Source organism: Rhinopithecus bieti, unplaced genomic scaffold, assembly GCF_001698545.2.
Source record: "Rhinopithecus bieti isolate Rb0 unplaced genomic scaffold, ASM169854v2 scaffold_19685, whole genome shotgun sequence".
In the NCBI taxonomy this organism is placed as follows: domain Eukaryota; kingdom Metazoa; phylum Chordata; class Mammalia; order Primates; family Cercopithecidae; genus Rhinopithecus; species Rhinopithecus bieti.
The window spans coordinates 613,244-632,703 of record NW_016809568.1 but is presented as its reverse complement, the minus strand read 5'-3'; the positions used below and the strand labels follow the sequence as shown (position 1 = coordinate 632,703).

Sequence of the window (19,460 nt, the reverse complement as noted above, 5' to 3'; positions counted from 1 at the left end):
GCCTTCAGACCCTTAGCTGGAGCTCCTACCCAGGTCACCGCAACCTCCTAACTGCCTAGCCCACCGCTCCAGCTCTGCCCAAGTAATGCCAAGGTAATTCCCTCTCTGACCCATAGCCGTTCCTCTGTCACCTTCAATGGCTTCTCATCTACCTACCCTTTGACTCAAGCACTTCCCAAGGTATGCTTGCAATGAGTAACTCTTAAACACAGAATACAGAGCAAAAGAATCCGGATGCATCCAAATACACTGTGTGATCCCGTTTACATCATGTTCAAAAACGGGCAGAAGTAAATTACAAAGCTCAGGAACCAGAATTCATTGGTAAATCTACAAAGAAAAGTAGAAATGTAAACACAATAGAAGTCAGGAGAGTATTTTGAGGGGCAGGGAGGAGAGGGGACTGGGCAGGGGACAAAAGATGACAGCAGCAACAGTCTTTCCTGACTTGAGCAGAGGCATGATGACACGGTGTTCCTTTTACAATTTGTTCAGCTATATGGCAGTGTAGGGCAGCCTGGAGGGTAGGAAGAACTCAAGGGGGTGACAGGAAGGGCTGACAGCAGGGCACAGGGTGGGGGGAATTAGGGAGCAACTGGGCTCCGCAGGTTGCCATGGGTGTCACCAGCCCTGCTGAGCTGCAGTCTGCTCACCTGTAAAATGGGCTAACAAGACCACCCTCCTAGGATGGTCCTGAAGATTGTTTATAAAATGCCTGCCCTGGAACAGGGCCCAGCTGTTCATTGCCACACAACAGATATTTGCTAAATGAGCTTGTTATTGGGTGAAAGCTCAGCGGAGGACTTGGGTCCGTAAAGTGGTGCTAGAGTGGTCCAAAGTAGCCATTTGTGCCTCCCTCAGAACTCGCCCAGTCTTCTTCAATTGCTAACAAAGCTGGCCCCTGGTCCCGGGTGTGGAACACAACCCAATCTGGCCAATGACAGTGCTCCAACTACCAGGCACCATGACTGGCTATGGGGATGAGCATGGGACCCATGCAGGGCCGCACAAATGGACGAGGAGGAGAAAGGAAGTCTCTCTTTCCAGGGCAGTGGCTAACTTGGAGCCACCAACCCTACCAAGGGTCTATGGTGGGAGGGAATGAGGCCAGAGGCAGACACCAAAGTGTCCCCTGGAGACCATTCTTCCCCCAGGGAACGCTTGACAATGCCTGGAGACATTCTTGGTTGTCACCTCTGGGGAGGGGGATTGCTATGGCATGAAGTGGGTAGAGGCCAGAGATGCTGCTCAACGTCCTAAATGCACAGGACAGTCCCCACAGAGAAGAATGATCTAGCCCCACATGACCACAGTGGCAGGTTGAGACAGCTAGAGAACAAACAAGCCAGAGACCCAGACAGACGCCTTCCAGTTCCTGAGCTCAGGCTCCCTACATTCCAGCAGATTGCCTGGGTTTCTTTCCCAGCTTACGTCACCTAGACCAGCGCTTCTCATATGACAATGCACATGCGCATCCCCTGGGCTTCTGGTTAAACTGCAGGTGCTGATTCAGCAGGTCTGGGGCAAGGCTGAGGCTCGAATTTCTCACAAGCTCCCGCCCCCGCAGAGGCACTTTGGAGAATGGCGAGGAGGTAACAAAGAAAGAAAAGAGACTGGGCTGACTTCAGAAATCGGGGAGCCAGGAGCAGAGGACAGAGAAAGAGCCACAGAGGGAGGAGATTAAGCAGTCACGTGCCTGGGAGGCTGGGGAAGAAGAATTCCAGAAAGGTACTGCCAGGGAGCCCCACGATTCCCAGCCCAGGGTGCGCAGCAAAACCACGCGGGAGCATTCAGAAAGCCCAAGGAGCAGCACCCGCCCAGAGTCATTAAACCGGGGTCCCTGGGGCAGCGCCCTGGCATCAGCATTTTTAAAAGCTCCCCAGGTGCTGCCAACGTGCGGCCTCGGATGAGATCTGACTCCGGCCTGGAAGAGCCATGCATCCCTTAGGCAGATTCTGATCCTGGAGAGCTGGGGTGTGGCCCAAGACTGCATTTGAGACTCCGAATTTCTAAGGCACTCCCAAGCGATGCCTGAGACCACCACATGAGGCTCTAGGAAGCTTGGTTTCATCTGGCGGCTGGCAGGGTCTTGGAGATGTCTGAGAAGGGAGGGGAAGAGGGCAGTCTTGCAGTTAGTTGCCTTTGAAGAATGTCGCCAGGCTGCAAGGCCTGCATTACCGTGATCATCATCAGACTGTGTCATTTCACTCCTTCCTGCTCCAGCTTCAAAGCTTCCCCACAAGCGCCTCCTCCGGGGGCGGCCAGGCCAGCCAGTCTCCTGCTCCTCAAATAACATAAACATGCTTAAGAAATGCAATCCAACGCAAATAGCCATCTTCAAATTATACAACAGAGCACTGTTCTCTTAATTTACTTGTGTGGAAGGAGGGAAAAAATGTTCTGGCATGAATGTTTGAGGCTATAGCAAACATTTGTTTATCTGCCTATTCACGCTGCTCAGAACTGAAAGATTAGAAATGGAAGTTTAAAATACAGCAAATGTACCAGGATTTTCTGCCCCCACAATGCTCACATACACACACACACACGCACACATACTCTCTCTCTCTCTCACACACACACACACACACACACACACACACACTTTCCCATTCCTCCAATGAGCAGACACAGGAAGGAGACATCTACCTAAGGAGGTTAGAGGGAAGCCTTAACCTCTTCATTCAGTTACAATAGTGCCACACGCCCCCAGGCACGTGAACTACCCTATACACATGGCTCTGTTGTCCCCATCCAATTTCTAGAATAACTACTGTATCTGATGCTGCCAGCACCCCACTCATATCACTCAAAACCTTCCAGTAAGCTCTAGCTAATTTCTTTTTTTTTTTTTTTTTTTTTTTTGAGACAGAGTCTCGCTCTGTCGCCCAGGCTGGAGTGCAGTGGCGCGATCTCGGCTCACTGCAAGCTTCGCCTCCCGGGTTTATGCCATTCTCCTGCCTCAGCCTCCTGAGTAGCTGGGACTACAGGCGCCCGCCACCACGCCCGGCTAGTTTTTTGTGTTTTTAGTAGAGATGGGGTCTCACCGTGGTCTCGATCTCCTGACCTTGTGATCCGCCCGCCTCGGCCTCCCAAAGTGCTGGGATTACAGGCGTGAGCCACTGCGCCCGGCCAGCTCTAGCTAATTTCTAACCATATCGCTTAGTCTGAGGTCACTGTCATTGTTTTGAGACCCACAGAAGGTGGCTCTGCTCACGTGGCATGCCTGAAGTGCATTATTGGGAGTAGGTATTAATCGATGACTCTCAAGAACTGACTCTCGAGGGAAAAGGCTTGGGGGGCAAAGTCTGGAGAAAAGCAGACATCTTCAAATGTTCCACTCCCTTGTCCCTTAAATGAGATTATTTCAAGGCATGTGCTTTGTACCTGTGCAGAAAACACGTAATATAGCAGACCTGAGACTGCTTTCCTTAGGAAGTCCTGTTTGCAAGGTTGGCCCTTGGCTGGCATCTGGGAATTTGTATTTTGGGAGGGTTCCCACCATTCCCAGAGCTGGTAAGAGTGGCTCACTGTGCCTAAATTCTTTGTCCAAATACTGTGATCTATGCTGAATGCCTGCTTTCTCTCTGGGAGTCTGGAATTTTGATGTGTGCTAGGCAGAGGATGCCTATTTGAGCAGCCCCCAATAAAAATCCCAGGCGCTGAGTCTCTAAGGAGCTTCCCTGGTGGACATTTCACACATGTTGTGTCAACTCACCATGGGCAGGAGTAGGCATGTTCTGTGTGACTCCGCTGAGAGAGGACTCTTGGAGGCACGTGCCTGCTTTTCTCCAGACTTTGCCCCATAAGCCTTTTTCCCTTTGTTGATTTTTCTCTGTGTCCTCTCGCTGTACTAAATCATAGCCATGCATATGACATGTGTCAAGCTTTATGAGCCCTCCTAGGAAATCACCGGACCACCCAGCGGTGATCTTGGGGACCCGTGACACCGCGAGCACCATTTCCTAGAGTTTCCAAGTGTGGAATTAAGCTCCAGTCGTCCATTGGGTGACATTAACAGCCCAGCCCTAATGGCTGCCTTCCTTTCCTAGTCTCACTTCCCCACTCCCCTCCCAAGTCAACTTGTACCAGAAACCTCATTTCAGGTTCCACTTCTGCAAGGACCCAAACGAAAGCAGCATCACATGGCATTTTATATTTCTTCAGCCAGTTATGCCCTTGCCTGTGTAAACCCGTGTGAGTGATCTTTAACCCTCCTACACAAATGCGCAAAACCTAGGGCTAGGCAAAGAGTTATTAGAAATAACATCAAAAACTCAATCCATAAAAAACATAAAGTGGTAAGCTGTACTAGTTGGGCAAAATAAAACTTTCCCTTCGTTTAAGAATTCAGGGCTGGCCACGGTGGCTCATGCCTGTAACCCCAGCACTTTGGGAGGCTGAGGTGGGTGGATTACCTATAATCAGGAGTTTGAGACCAGCCTGCCAACATGGTAAAACCCCGTCTCTACTAAAAATACAAAAATTAGCCAGTCATGGTGGTGGGCACCTGTAATCCCAGCAGCTACTCCGGAGGCTGAGGCAAGAGAATCTCTTGAACCCAGGAGGCAGAGGTTGCAGTGAGCCGAGATCGCACCACTGCACTCCAGCCTGGGTGACACAGTGAGACTCTGTCTCAAAAAAAAGAAAAAAAAAATTTTCAGAAAACTCCCTAATATACTTTATTGATTGCCGACAAAGATCAGTCCCCTAACAAAAGGGTCCAAGCTGTGCTGAGGCTTCTGGCAATTAGGGGACAACATGAGCACTAAAATGGCCTGTCCTAGGCTTCCTGACAGAACCCTGGTGGTTTATCACTGTCTAAACCAATGGTTCTCCAGCTTGAACGTGCATCAGCATTACCAGGGAGGCTGGGGAAACCCAGACTGTCAGGTCCCATTCTCAGAGTTTCAAGAAGTTTCTCTGAAATAAATGTAGATACACTGACCAGAACATTCAATATAGGAAATCTTGTTTACACAAAGATTTAAGCTATTAGACTATATAATCCCATAGATAGAAGAAGCTCAACAAACCCCAAGCACACACAGAAAAAAGAAAACTACACTAAGGCATAGCATAATCGAATTGTTAAACAAGTGAAAAAGAGGATCTCTTAAAAGCAGTGAGAGAAAAGAGACACTTTACATACAAAGAAAGTTATTAGGCTATATAGGGCTATGAGGAGGAAAGAGGTACCAGTCTATCCCATAATAAGAATGAAGCTCGCAAGCGTAATGGCAAGTAAAAGAAAGACACAAAGAAAAGCAGACACAAAGGGATCCGTGATTCCATCCCTATCAAGTTCCAAACAAGCGGAAGGAACCGGTAGTGTTACTCAGGATAGCAGTTACCCTTGGAAGTGGACATGAGGGTGGCTTCTGGGAGCTGGTCATGTTCCATTTCTGGATCTGGGCACTGTTACCCAGGTGTGTTCACCTTGTGACAATTCATCAAGCTGCACGCTTACGCTTTATGTACTTTTCTGCACATGGATTTCAATTAAAAGTTGACCAAAGGCAATCCAAACAAGCCATCAGCTGAAATTAAATCTCACTGCTTCACTTTACAAAAGTGAGGTTTCTCATTGGCATGCTTGCAACACTTCTTTGAAGTGCCTGTGAAATACTTTCTCTTTTCAAACACCCATTGCATCCTCTCTTGCAAAAATGACCTCCCACTGAAATAAATGAGGTCAGAAGTCTGAAAGCCCTGACGAAGCAAAGGCGCTGGAGTCGGCAAATCCCCTGTGCAGCGGGCAGAGGGCATGCGCTCCACGCTGCATTACAGGCTGCGGCATGTTTCTCTGGTGCTGGAGGAAAGGAGGCTGCTCGCGTCAAAAATGACCTCCTGCATCTGTGAACGCCGAGAGCCCAAAGTAACGCCTAGCCAAACCCCATTGGCATTTGGGGAATATTTTACTGAAGTCTCCAGGCTATAAAGAGATACACGGGACATACATTTTCATGAAATACAGGCCGTTGCCCATTTACTAAAAATCTATATACCCAAACTCATCCTCAATATGCCCTAACTTTTATCATCAATAGACCTAAACTTTGCATGAAGCTCCTCTCCTCTCCTCTCCTCTCCAACCCAGGAATGAAAGAGAGAGAAAATACCATGAACAACTATGGAACGATCAGAGAAAACTGGAGCTTCAGAAGGGGCAAAACAAAGGCAGCTATGGCCAGAGCCTGGGAAGTTAACCCAAGGAGAGACCAGCACTGGGCCTCCCCTCCAGGAAAGCTTTGGACCCTTACCAGTCATATCAGTTATCTGATGCTGCATCACTAATTACCATTTACACTGACCATTCACACAGTTTCTATGTGTCAGGAAGTGGGGAGCAGTGTGGCTGGGTCTTTCTAGCTCAGCGTCTCTCAGGAGGTTGTGATCAAGATGTCAGGCCGGGTTGCTGTCACCTGAAAGCTGGACGGGGGCTCCCTCACATTGCAACCAACTTGCTCGCCGACATCCCCACAGGATGGCTTGAATGTCCCCATGACATGGCAGTTGGCTTTCTCCAGAGGGGGTGGTCCAAGAGAACCAGGACGGTCTCTAATGACCTAGCTTTGGAAGTCACACACTGTCGCTTCCACGGTATCCTATTGGTGACACAGGTCAGCCCTGAATGGTTCCATATGGGAGGGGACCACACATGAGCGTGAACACCCAGAGGTAGGATGGTCGAGGCCCATCTTGGAGGCTGGCTCCAATACCAAAGCTTTTCACTGCCTTATTCCACCTTGCCTGAAACCCCAGGAATTTCCATTTCATCTGTAATCATTTTGAGTCCTGCTTTTAAAATGCGGACACCTTTAGGATGATGAGGCGGCCAGGACTCATTCCACCCCTTCCAGCTAACCCTCCAAACGCCAGAGGGGAGAAGACAGGAAGGCACTGACAGTGACGGGAGCCAGGTGGTGGCCCCCAGTGAGGGGTGGAGGGCCACACGACCAAGGAGGTTCAAACAGGGGGAAGCTCAGAGCAAAAGGATGCTCAGAAAGAAACTGTGCCTGTTTCAAAATTCTGCCTCAAGCCAGCAGAGACACTTCCTTTTTCCTCCTCCCACTTCCTCCCCGGCCCCTGGCCCTGCCCCCAGCACTCTCTGTGTTTCTTCAACCACAGTCTGGCTTCCATAGGACTGGGCAGCTGGTGTGTGACCATGGCAGGGTTCCTATGGACCCAGGGCCATGCAGTCGTTCGTTCCATGTTGAAACCCAGCCCACGTGTTGGAAACAGGATGAGCCCAACCACATGTGGCCTCGGATGACACAATGGCCTCAGTGTTCTCACATCCCCATCTCAGGGGCAGGAGGGCTGGGCCGTGAGGTGTTTGTGTTGCTGGTACCAAGAGCCAAGGGTTTGGAATTTCCCCAGAGACTTCTTCCCATAATAATAGTCACAACGCCTTTGTACAGGGCTCAGTGTACCTGGCTTCATTCTAAGCACTACCCCCGTGTATGAAGTACTGCCTCCCTCAGACCCACGTTACAGGTAAGTTACAAAGAAGCAAACTGCGGCACAGAGGTTAAGTCTCACATACAAGTGAGGGGGCAGCTGGATCCAGCCCAGGTCCAGGGGCCTTTCTCCACAACAGCAGGCAGGCCTCTGCCACCTCAGGACCCAGAGCCACGTGCCTCCATGGAGAGGGCACTGGGGGCCACGTTTCTCCTAAACCATGTGAGAATAGCTTGATGAAAGGCCCCTGGGTTGCCCTCTCACACACCCACAAAAAATGCTGCTGCACATGTTTGCTAGGGCTGCCGTAACCAAGTGTCACGGACTGGGTGGCTCAGATAACAGAAGAGGGTTTTCTCCCAGTTCCGGAGGCCAGAAGTCTGAGACGGAGGGATGTACGCTGCTGATGCCTTCATTTCACCCTGATGACCTCTGTAAAGGCCCTATCTCCAAATAAGGTCACATCTTGAAGTACTGAAAGTTAGGACTTCAATCTCTGAATTTGGTGGGGACACAGTTCAAGCCATCACAGCTGCTGAAGACAGTGCAGATGGGAAATCCCTCGCTCTTCTGGCACCTCCACGGCCTGGCCTTCCCTTCACCATTTTCTGACAGGTTTTCTCCACAACAACCTATCTTGTGCTTAGCCAAGGTTCACACCCCTCCATGGATAAAAGAAAATTTCAGGAGCCACTCATGACTAGCAAGTGTGTAAAGGCTAAATGCTGGAAGGCACCCAAAACAGCGTTCATGTGCTGTTCCTGGTGTCCTGGGACGCCATAGTGAAGACAGGCAGGCCACTCTGACCAACACAGGGGCTGACATTTGAGCCAATTCCCATGTTTGGGGTAAAAGGGGAGCTGGTGCATGGCGTGACTAAGCTAAGAGGAACAATCTCCCAGCTGTCATGGTGGCGGTTGGGCCTCCTATCTGCTAACCACAAAGGCCTCTTCACCCAACCAGCGCCTCCAAGGGTTAGAGTGGAGGGCGAAAAATAACTTTCACATTTAGCCAAATCAACCCAGAAGGGAAGCAAAGAGCCAAGAGGTAGGAAGACACAGTCAGGCCATCAGGAAGCATCGCAAAACTGCAGGCAAGGCCCAGTGGGGCAGCAGCCACAGAGAGGAGCCATAGGCCCAGCACCCAGGGCCAGGAGCAGCCTCCCCGACAAGGAAACACGGTGTCAGGGTGGCTCTTACATCAGCAAACCCCAGACCCATCCTGGGTGCCCCAACTGCCGCAGATGGGAAGAGCGGAAAACTATCCTCAGGGGGAATGCCTACCTGCAGCCTCTCCTTCGTGACCCTGCTGTTCCCATGTGTCGTCCTCAGGTCAGGTCAAGGGCCTGACCCCAGCCTTCCAGGACTCTCCTCTTCTGCAGCTTCAAGAGGGTTTCAAGTCCCTTCTGTGAGGAAGGCTCCGGCCTCACATCTACCTTCAACCCAGGCAACAGCAGGCTCTCTGTTGAATACGAGGAGGCTGAGTGCTCAGGGCTGAGGGAACAGCCAGTGCAAAGGCCCTGGGGCAGGGCAGGACCCTCTCAAGAACAGTGTGAAGATGGCAAGCCAGCAGGCAGGGGCTTCTGTGAACCCCCGACTGCAGGTCACTGCATCCCACACGAGTGCACGCAACAGGCAGTGCAGAGCAATGAGGGCCACTTGGAGAAGGCAACAAGGGAACAGGTGTGGGGTTTGACCCTCCAGCCACCGAGAACAGCCAATTTAGAGACTCAGTGGCAAGAACAAATGTGCTGGGCCCGAGGACAGCAAGCAAGCTGTGTAGCCAGAATCACCGGAGCCACCGGTGGCCTGACAGCTCGGGAGACTTCAGCCACAAGAAGCTGGAAAGAGAGCTTTTCAGGTGTCATGTGGGAATGTGCATGGCCATTTCCTCTGCTGTCCCTGGGAGCCACCGCCCATCAAAGGTGATGATGCGACTGAGCTGGGTGCATGAGGACACGTGTGCAGCCTCCACGTCCTGCCCTGTAGTTACATGCTACCATGTGACCCTCCTACGCCAGGCTTCTTTGATCACCAAGGGCCCACTCTGGCACCTACGACAACATTGCTGCTAAAGAGGTTAGCTGCTCAGTCCAACTCACCTGGTCACCCTGGCCACTCCCCATCTGGCCTCCATTCTCACCTCCTAGCCTCCTTGCTGGCCGCCCTGCTTTCTCTCTCACCCACCTCTGACACTGCTCCTGACAGCAGCCAGTCCTTTTAACCCAGTCTCAACATGTCACTTCCCAAAACAGGAGCATCCAGTGGCTTTCCATTACACTGAGGACAATCCAGGGTTGACACCACGACTGCCAGTTCCAGGATGGCCTGCCCCCTGCGACCCTCTGAGTACCTTTCCCCATCCCTGCTCTCTGGGTCGCTCTTCTTTGCACATGCTGATTTCCCTGCTATCTGCAAACGCTTCCTGTCCTGCCCTGCCTCAGGGCCTTTGCACTGGCTGTTCCCTCAGCCATGAGCACTCAGCCCACCATGCTCAAGAGGCTCTCTCTCCATTCGGATCTCTGCTTAAGTGCGACTCCCTCAGAGAGGCCTTCGTGCCCTCCTTAACCAGCGTTTGGAGTCCATTGCTGTGCATCCTTTGCTGTCCATCCTTTCAGTCAACACACAGCCTGTCCAACAGCTATTTCCTCTTCCCTCAGCTCGAATCAGTCCCGTGAGGGTGGGAACCTTGTCCATTTGGTCCCACCATGTATCCCACTGCCTAGACTTGTAGGACTCAACTGGGGGCAATACTGTCTGTCCCACAGCAGACATCTGGCAACGTCTAGAGACATTTTTGGTTATTACAACTGGGAGAGGGGGTGCTACTGGCATCTAGTGGATGGTGGCCAGGGATGCTGCTCAACACCCTACATTGCCCAGAATAGCCCTCCATAAAATTGAATCATCTGGACCCTAACGTCCATAGTGTCAAGGTTGAGAAACCCTGGCCTAGACGCACAGACCCAAGGAATATTTGCTGAATGAAGAAGTAATCAAGGGGCTGGGAGCGGTGGCTCAAGCCTATAATCCCAGCACTTTGGGAGGCCGAGGCGGGCAGATCACCTGAGGTCAGGAGTTCGAGACCAGCCTGGATAACATGGTGAAACCCGTCTCTACTAAAAATACAAAAATTAGCCAGGCGTGGTGGTGCGTGCCTGTAATCCCAGCTACAGGGAGGCTGAGGCAAGAGCATCACTTGAACCTGGGAAGTGGAGGTTGCAGTGAGCCGAGATCGAGCCACTGCACTCCAGCCTGGGTGACAAAGAGAGATTCCATCTCAAAAAAAAAAAAAAAAAAAAACCATTCCTGCACATAAAAAAGCCACCCACTGAAAATGTGGTTAAACAACGGTCTTGTTACCAAGAGAAAGTGTGTATAGGGGAAGGGATAGGAGGGGGGACTGTTCCCACACACCTCTTCCCCCAGGTTGGTAGAATAGATGCGTCATCACACTAAACCCCTTTAGTCTGCTACTGCAAGGCTGACAGGTGGAGAGGAGGCAGATAAGGTGAGGACTTCTGGGGCAAAGTGCCGGTGAGCTCTGGCCCATGTGATGGCGGCACTTGGAGCACAGGTTAAGCCCTGGGCTTCACCCCCAGACCTATTCAATCAGAATCCCCAACGTGTCTAAGGGTCTACATTTCTTTTCTTTTTTCTTAACTTTTTATTATGAACATTTTCAATTACACAGAACATCATCCAGAATGAATAACACCAATCAGACTGAACAGTTGTTCACATCTGGCTCTATCTGCTTTATCTCTTTCTCTCTCTTCATTTAACTGAACCATTTATAAGTCAATTATTGATCTTGAAGCCTGGTTTTCAAAGTGTGGTCTGGGGACTCCTTGGGCTCCCCAAGACCCTTTAAGGGACTCCATGATGTCAAAAACATTTCACAATATTCTGACATTGTCATTTGCCTTTTTCTAAGTTCATTCTCTCATGAGCATACAATGGAATTTTCCAGAGGCTACATGACATGCGATATTGAAACAGATTGAATGTAGAACCAAGTATGAGAATTCATCTGTCTCCTATTAAGTCATACATTAAAGAGATCTCAAAAAAAAATTAAAAAAAGAAAAAAAGTAAATTATTGCCACCATGACACTTTATCTCTAAACACTTTAGTAGACATCTCTAAAAAATAATACTTTTCTACATAAACACATGTATTAGCTATCTATTGCTGCCTAACAAATTACCCCAAAGCATAGCAGCAGGACACAAACATGTCTCATGTCACTGTTTCTGTGTCAAGAACCCTGGAGTGGCTTAGCTGGTGCCTCAGCTCAAGGTGTCTCAAAGGGCTGCAAGCATCTCAAGACTCAACTGGGGCTGGGTGTAGTAGCTCATGCCTGTAATCCCAGCACTTTGGGAGGCCAAGGCAGGCAGATCACCTGAGGTCAGGAGTTCAAGACCAGATCCAACATGGCAAAATCCCATCTCTACTAAAAACACAAAAATTAGCCAGCCATGGTGGTGTGTCCCTGCATTCCTAGCTACTGGGGAGACTGAGGCATGACAATCGCTCCAACCCAAGAGGCAGAGGTTGCAGTGAGGCGAGATCACCACCACTGCACTGCAGCTTGGGCAACAGACCGAGATTCTGTCTCAAAAAAAAACAAAAAAAGACCCAGCTGGGCCTGAAGGGTCTGCCTCCAAGCCCACTCACACCCTCACACCATCAGCAGGCCTCAGTTCTTCTCGGGCTGTTGGAATGGACCTCAGGTCCTCACCACGGCAAATGGACCCTTCTGTAGGGCTGATCACGACATGGCAGCTTCAGTGTAAGCAACCCAAGAGAGAAAATACATCCCAGGTGGAAGCTCCTTTACACCCTCATGGTGGAAATGCCACCCGCCCCCCCCCGGCCCCCTGCTAGACATACTCATTGGAAGTTCATTACTTGGTCCAGCTCAAACCTCAGGGGAGAGGGTGATGCCAAGTTGCAGCTGCCAGGGGCGGGGATCACTGCGTCTGTCTGAGGGGCTGCCAACCACATCACAGACTGTCACATCTAATCAAAGCAGCAGCAGTCTCCTAGTGTCACCTAATAGCCAGTCACATCAAAGCGTCCCCAAAATGCCTGTTACACGTCCCCAAAATGCCTGTTACACGTTTGTTCGGGCCGAATCCAATCGAGGGCCACAGTGATATTTGGCTATTCCGTCTCCTAAGTCTCATTTGATGGAGAATACCCCATCTCCCTTTTCAAAATTTTCTTTCATGATATTGCCTTGTTGAAGAGACAAGGCCAGATGGCTCACACAGAGCACCAAGCCCACCAGAGGCACACAGGAGCGTGACAGGCCTGCCCTGGGATGACCGTGGACTGAAGCCTGTGAGGACAGTGGCATGGGGAGTGGATGGAGCCAGCTGCTCTCACCCCAGCCCTCTGCACAGTGGGTCTTCCTCACCGAAGGCCAACCTCCCCGACCAGGGCTTTTCTACCTCCCCCAGGAGACCATTTTCATGGTGCCAGGAAAGAAGAGACAGAGAGAGAGAGAGCAAGCTGATGGCAAGGGAACGCAGGGGAGGGACACATCAAAGTCCCAAGCCTGGGGCACAAGGAAATGTTTTCTGGCCATTCTAAGCCCCGCCCCCCTGCCACACACACACACACACACACACACACACACACACACACACACACAGAGTAAACATGTCCCCGCCTTCCTACGCTGTTGCCATCCCTGCTTCCTGTCTCTCGGGAGTTTCCCAGTCTGCAGACCCTCTCGCTTCCGTCCGTCCCTCCCCAACAGCCAAGGAAGCAGAGTCAGCAAGTACAGCTGGCCCCACTTTACAGATCCAACAGCAGCTCTGTGAGGTGAAGTGATGCAGCCATGGTCACCCTCCTAAGTGTCAAAGCCAGATCTTTAGATGCAAGTCCTGGACTGAAGCTTAAAGCATGCGACCATGTCTGCCCTAAGCGAGTGTCCGTGTCGCTGGTGGTGCAGGCAGTTTGTGTTTGCCTCCTCCTAGCTGCATAGACATTACCAACCCTCTCGTCCTCACCACATCCCGCACCAGCACCAGACGTCGTGTCGTTTCTTCCTCACAACACCTCCGAGTGGACACTGTTATTCTCATTTTTGCAGACAAGGAAATGGACTCCCAGCTGTTAGGTCTAACCCAGGGTTAGAGTGAGTATGTCCAGGGACGTGCCCCAGGTCTGCTGAGCACGAAGCCCCGGCAGGTTTCAACACACATTCATCTAGTGCTCTGATTTTTGCTGTTTCCCTAACACTCTCCTTTCCGCCAAGCTAGCCTCCCAGCTACAAATGGCATACAAACAGCTCCTCCCCTTTTCACAGAAGCTATTTCTGGAAATTCACAACATAAAAACGCCTTCACATTGTGTTTTCCAATATATACGATATTAAGAAAGGGAATCAGATTTCTGATCAAGGGCTTGGCATCAAACCAATCATAAGAAAATGAATTATTGGAGCCCAAAGAACATTTTGAGATCATCCCAATGAGTGGTTCTCAACAGGGGGCAAGGGAGCCCTCAGGGGACATTTGGCAATGTCTGGCAACATTTTTGATTGTCACAACTGGGGGCTGAGGGAGGAGGTGCTAGTAGCATCCAGTAGGTGGAGGTCAGAGATTCTGCTAAACATCCTACAATGCACAGGACAGCATCACCACAAGGAGTTATCTGGCCCCAAATGCCAGTAGTGCCAAGGTTGAGACACCCTGACCTAAATCCCTTTGTTACTTTGAGGACAAGATAGCCGAGACCCAAATACACAAAATGACATGTCCAAGCCTGCACAGTCACAATGCCAAAAGTGGAATCTAGGTCTCTATTAGATCCACCTCTATCATCTGCTTTGCTCTATCTAGGGTTGAGCTGGGGGAGAAGAGAGGGCAGGAACCCAGGGATCTTAATTTGTGTAACCAAACTGAACCAAAGGAAGAAAATGGCAACAAACAAGTTACTAAATTACTGCAGCAACACATCTGGGTGTCCCAAATTCTGAAAGAAATGCCTCCTTCAATTATTGATGGAAATAGCATTGCTTTACAGGCCCCCCAACGTTGCTGGTTGGTCAAATCATTCATGATGTGAGTTCCAATACAGTTTAGTGACAACAAACCTTCCAGAAGGGTCAGGTTTTAGAGGGGGAAAAAAATGCCACATTCTCCCCCAGGGTGCCCACACACACACGTCCTGCTATAGTTTCTTCCTGACCCCGAGAAAGGAATGTAAACGCTCTAGAAAGAGTCCATTAAAATCCCCCACCCACTGTCATGCTAGAACTGAAGTCACCTGACCCCCCTCCATCTGTCGCTGAGTCATCAAGCCCCTCCATTCAGTAAGCGAATTATCAGCGAGAGAATTAAAAAGAACTCGGGGAATTGTTAGGTTTTGGTGTTATCTCCACTCCCACTCTCTGCTTAAGATCATTTGATTCTTAGAGATGTAGCTGTCTCTTACACTCACATGTTATCTTTGGAAGCTGCAATTTATTTTTATTTTATTGGATACTGTTCTTTTTTAATCTACTTAAAACACCTGGAAGGAAAAAAAAAATACATTTCTGACGTATGCCCTGTAAATGCTGGAACCTTGCAAAATAATGCAAAGCAATTTAGATTGAACATCTGGCTCTTAAATTGCTAACCAAGAAGTTTCCATTCCCCAGCCCGCTTTTGCTTTGAAAGAAATGAGGCTAATTACTGAGGACAAAGGCCTGTAATTAGTAAACATGTCATTATTTAAGAAGCAGAATGACACTAGGCAAACACTTGATAGTTACCTCTTAAAAGCCCCTCTCTCTACTTAGAATGCATGCAGTGTGGTCACTTCAGATTTTGTTCCCCGCCAGAAGGGTTTTTTCCCCTCCCCCTGTCTTTCTGTCTGGCCCCTGCCCACTTTCTCCGGGCGGACGTGCCAAGACACAATTCACGCGTGGGCCTGCCACGGGCCATCCCCCGCCGGGTGCATGCAGCTGCAGCAGGCAGCTGTGGGCAGCAGGCGCCGCAGCAGCCAGAGGCCCCACTTTGGGTTTCTGGGGGCGCAGCCGGGCTGCAGGCCCGCAGGCCGGGCTCCACCTGAAGCGACCGCGCTGCCGGGGGCGCCGGGGAGGGCATCCAGGCGCCGCGCGCCCCTTACCTGCAGTGCCGCATCGCACCCGCGGCCGCCCACCTGGACAGCATCCTCGAGCATCCTTTCTTCAGCGCGACGGCTGCGAGCGCCGTGACATCACCAGGAGGCGGGCCCCACGCTGCCACGTGACGCCTTCCGGGCGAGGCAGGGCGGTGTGCGCGGGGTGGGGGAAAGACCCTGGAAGTCACGGGAGGTGAGGGGTGATGGCCAGAAACCCTCGCGCTGGCCGCCCCTCAGGCCGTTTCGCTTGATGTGTGCAGCTTGCCTGACCTTTCGCGAAGAATTATGAAAAACAACACACAGGAGGAGAAATCCAAATTATCACAGGCTCCAAGCGTGTAATAGGATTTCGAAAGAATTAGCAATAAGGGGATTACAGTGAAAGGAAATACAATTTCATGTTTTATTTTAAAACTAGTATTTATCAAATGCAGTGGAGAAATAAACATTTTGTGCAAATCATAATGACACAAAATATAGCATGGACATACTTTGTATAGAGTTTCTGTGTTTCAAGTCGTATATCGACTATTATACCAAACACTTTAGTTCAAAGCAATTCATTATGGAACATTATACTAATTGCACGGATGAATAATGCTTTGATTAGTCTGAATAGCTGCATTCCAATATTAATTTGTATTTGCCAAAGGAAAAAAATGGTGACACCACGTATTTCTACTTACTTAAATATGTGATGATTTAAAATAAAGCACTATTACGTGAGCATGGCTGTATTTGTGTCTCTGTTTTCTTACATCTTCTGGCAAGGCATTTAATCTCTCAGACTTGAGTTAATTCACAATAACTCATTATTTCACATTTTCTAATTTTTATCACATTCTGAAGAAGTGAGTCATTTTACTATCACAGAAAATATGTACAATGTCAACATTTCTCATTCACAACTGAAACAGCCTTGCCTAGAAAGACTTTAGAAAATTACAACTGTGATAATTTTGTAAATTTGAAATAGCATATTTCAAACTTAAGCAGTGCACATATAAACTTTTATTTTGCCAAAATACACAAGCATTTTTGAAATGTAAAAGGACAAAAGCAAAGACTGCTTTTATTTGTATTCCAATTGCAAATAGATTCATTTACTTTCACTTGAGTTAAAAATCACAATTATAACATTCCCTTTGCTCACAGCCCTGAAAGAGACATGAAATAGATTGTTTTACAAGCAGGTTAGAGTTAAGTTTACTTGCAATTTATTCCAGCAGCTTTCGTGTCCTTCTATATTTAACCCTGGCCCTTATACCATCATTCCCTCCAAATTAACCAAATTTCTGTTCAGAAGGTTAATCTCTAATTTGGAGATAAATACAGCCCTTGACTCTCACAGCGATCAATTATTTTCAACACCAGATTTTAAAAATCAACAAAGTCGCAGTGTAGTTTACTAGGTCACTCCTCTCAAATTTGTTTTCCTGAGTGATATAAGCAGCTTACCTTCCACTTTCAGATTCTGAGATATAAAGTTAAAACGCTACCGAAATCTCCTGCTCCTTTGGGTTGAGGGTCTAATGGAGGCAGAAACTGACAAGCTCATTTTCCTGCCAGAGGCAAATGTCGATTTCAGCCCAGAGGGCCCCGGAGGCCGGCTGGGAGCATCACGTGCTCGGCCCAGCCACTCAGCCCTGCCCAGCCAGCCTGGTCACCTCTTGGCTCCGGAGCCCCGCCGTGCCAGTGTCATTCGCCTCCTACCCCCGGGGCATTCGTGTCCAGAGAAAACCCGGCGTCCGGGAGACAGGACGCCCCACCCTCAGGGGCTGGGCTGCACGGAATTCTGTGGCCGGAGTTTCCAGAATCAATGGGAGGTGGTGGGTATATAAAATGCCCTGCAGCCTTAAGAGGATGGTAGCACGGTGCAGACAGCCTTGCTCTGTGTTCATTTTAGCCAAGAATTAGAAAACAAAACCAAAAAAAGCAAAAACCAATACCACCCATGGGAATGTAAATTGAGCAGTCTTCTGGTGGTCTGTTTAGCATTTTTTCCTACCCAATGCCTTACAAATACAGTTTCACCAATTACTCCGGGTCCCACAGCTGTTGGTATCATGTGCTCCAGCAACTTGATGTCCAAGAATTTGTCCTGGGGGGTGGGGAGTGGGGGTTGGAAGGGAAGAATGATGTGCAAACCCCTGACTGGGGAAAGTTTGCTGCAATATTATTTATGATCTCAAAGCACTGGTAGCAAGTTAAATCTCCAAAAACGGGATGTTTTAAATTATAAGACATCTGTGCAGGGGAAGAATTAAAACCAATATGATGGTACACACGGATGTAAAAAGACATTGGCAGTGGATTAAATGGAAAAAAATGCAAGCTTCAAAGCATTATGTGCTGAGTGATCCATTGTTTCTATGTAGGCGTAGTATAGTTATATCTACACACATACCTTTACGAACATAGAAAAAATTATTCGGAAATGAATTCACTAAAGTATCAAACATGGTATCTCACTGGTTAGTGGGATGAGGGTGTTTTAAATTTTTCTTCCTTTAAGCTTAGTGACATTGTCTAATTTTTCCACAGTGAATATGTATTGCTTTTACAGCAAGAAAAAAAATGTTTTCTTAAAAGCACCATATAGACATGATTATGGAATAAACAGTTTTGGCTAATTTTTTAATGCAGATTTCATTACTTGAAGATTCTGAACTCTTAACCACAAAGCCCTGAGGGAACAATTCCTAGCCATCCTAGATTATTCTGCTCATGAAGATCTTTAGAAAAGAAAGTGCCATTCAGGGCCTGTTATTAATATTTAATCACCTGTATGTCGTTTTAATTTCTCTTCCATTTAAACCTACTTCTTATTTTGCCCTGTGTGGAGATAGAAAGCTGGTTATTACCATCCTTCATGAAAAGATTCTTTCAATAGTTACAGAATAATAACCTTTGAGTTTTTTGTTTGTTCATTCGAGACAGGGTCTCACTCTGTCTGCCAGGCTGGAGTGCAGCGGCACGATCATGGCTCACTGCAACCTCAAATTCCTGGGCTCAAGCAATCCTCCTGCCTCAGTCTCCCAAGTAATTGGGACTACGGGTTCTTTCCATTGCCTTCACAGATTTCTCTTTCCTGTCCCTTTGAATCTTCTACATTTTTTCTCTTATCTGCCAGTTTTCTACAGATGTCACACAAGGTTTAAAACAATGGTTCTTAATGGGGGGTGATGTTGCTCCCTTTCCCCCAGGGGACATTCTTGGCAGCCACAACTGGAGTGGGAAGAGCCTTATGCTCCTGGCATTGAGTGGGTAGAGGCCAGGGCTGCTGCTGAACATCCTACAGCGCACAGGACAGCTCCCTCCCTACTCTCACCTCCTGGGACAGTGAACATTTTGGCCCAAAATATCAATACAATAGTGCTGAAGTCGAGAAACCCTGGTTTAGAATTACTGATGGAGTATAATTTGATGCCCAAGATGTTCCATTTCCCAGCCATTTTCAAGAGTTCCCCATTGTATGATGTGCTGGAAGCTCTGCTTCATTATCAATCCGTTAAAGGTAGTACTCCCGGCATGTGGGGCGTGGCGTTGCCCATCTGTGTGTACACCAAAAACCACCTCTGAAAAGAGACAGCAGGAACTGCTAAGGGTGTTATCTCTAGTGAGGAAAACTGTGTGGCTGGACACAGAGGTGGATGGGAACTTTTCATAGATTTGGATGCACTGTATATTTTTAAAACAGACATTTTCCCACCATTAAATTATTAAAGCTCACTATTCAATTATTCTATAAATGGTGGGTTTTACAAAAGCTAGAGGTAAGGACCCTATTGTCTCTTTGTGTCCAAGCCCCCATATATATATATGTGTGTGTGTGCGTATTATATGTTATATATATATATATATATTTCTTT

At 48.7% G+C, this 19,460-nt stretch overlaps 1 protein-coding gene across 1 annotated transcript in view; it reads right to left on the bottom strand.

Moving 5' to 3' along the window:
• The window catches only part of CLCN4 (Cl-/H+ antiporter 4), an 83,041-nt gene extending 65,730 nt beyond the window's left edge, over positions 1–17,311 (bottom strand). The window contains exons 1-2 of the mRNA XM_017889729.1: positions 17,047–17,311; positions 15,595–15,858 (exon numbers count right to left, since the gene is read on the bottom strand). The gene's annotated coding sequence lies outside the window, so the exon portion shown is untranslated. The remainder of the gene's footprint in view (positions 1–15,594; positions 15,859–17,046) is intronic.
• Between the last annotated feature and the right edge of the window lie 2,149 nt (positions 17,312–19,460).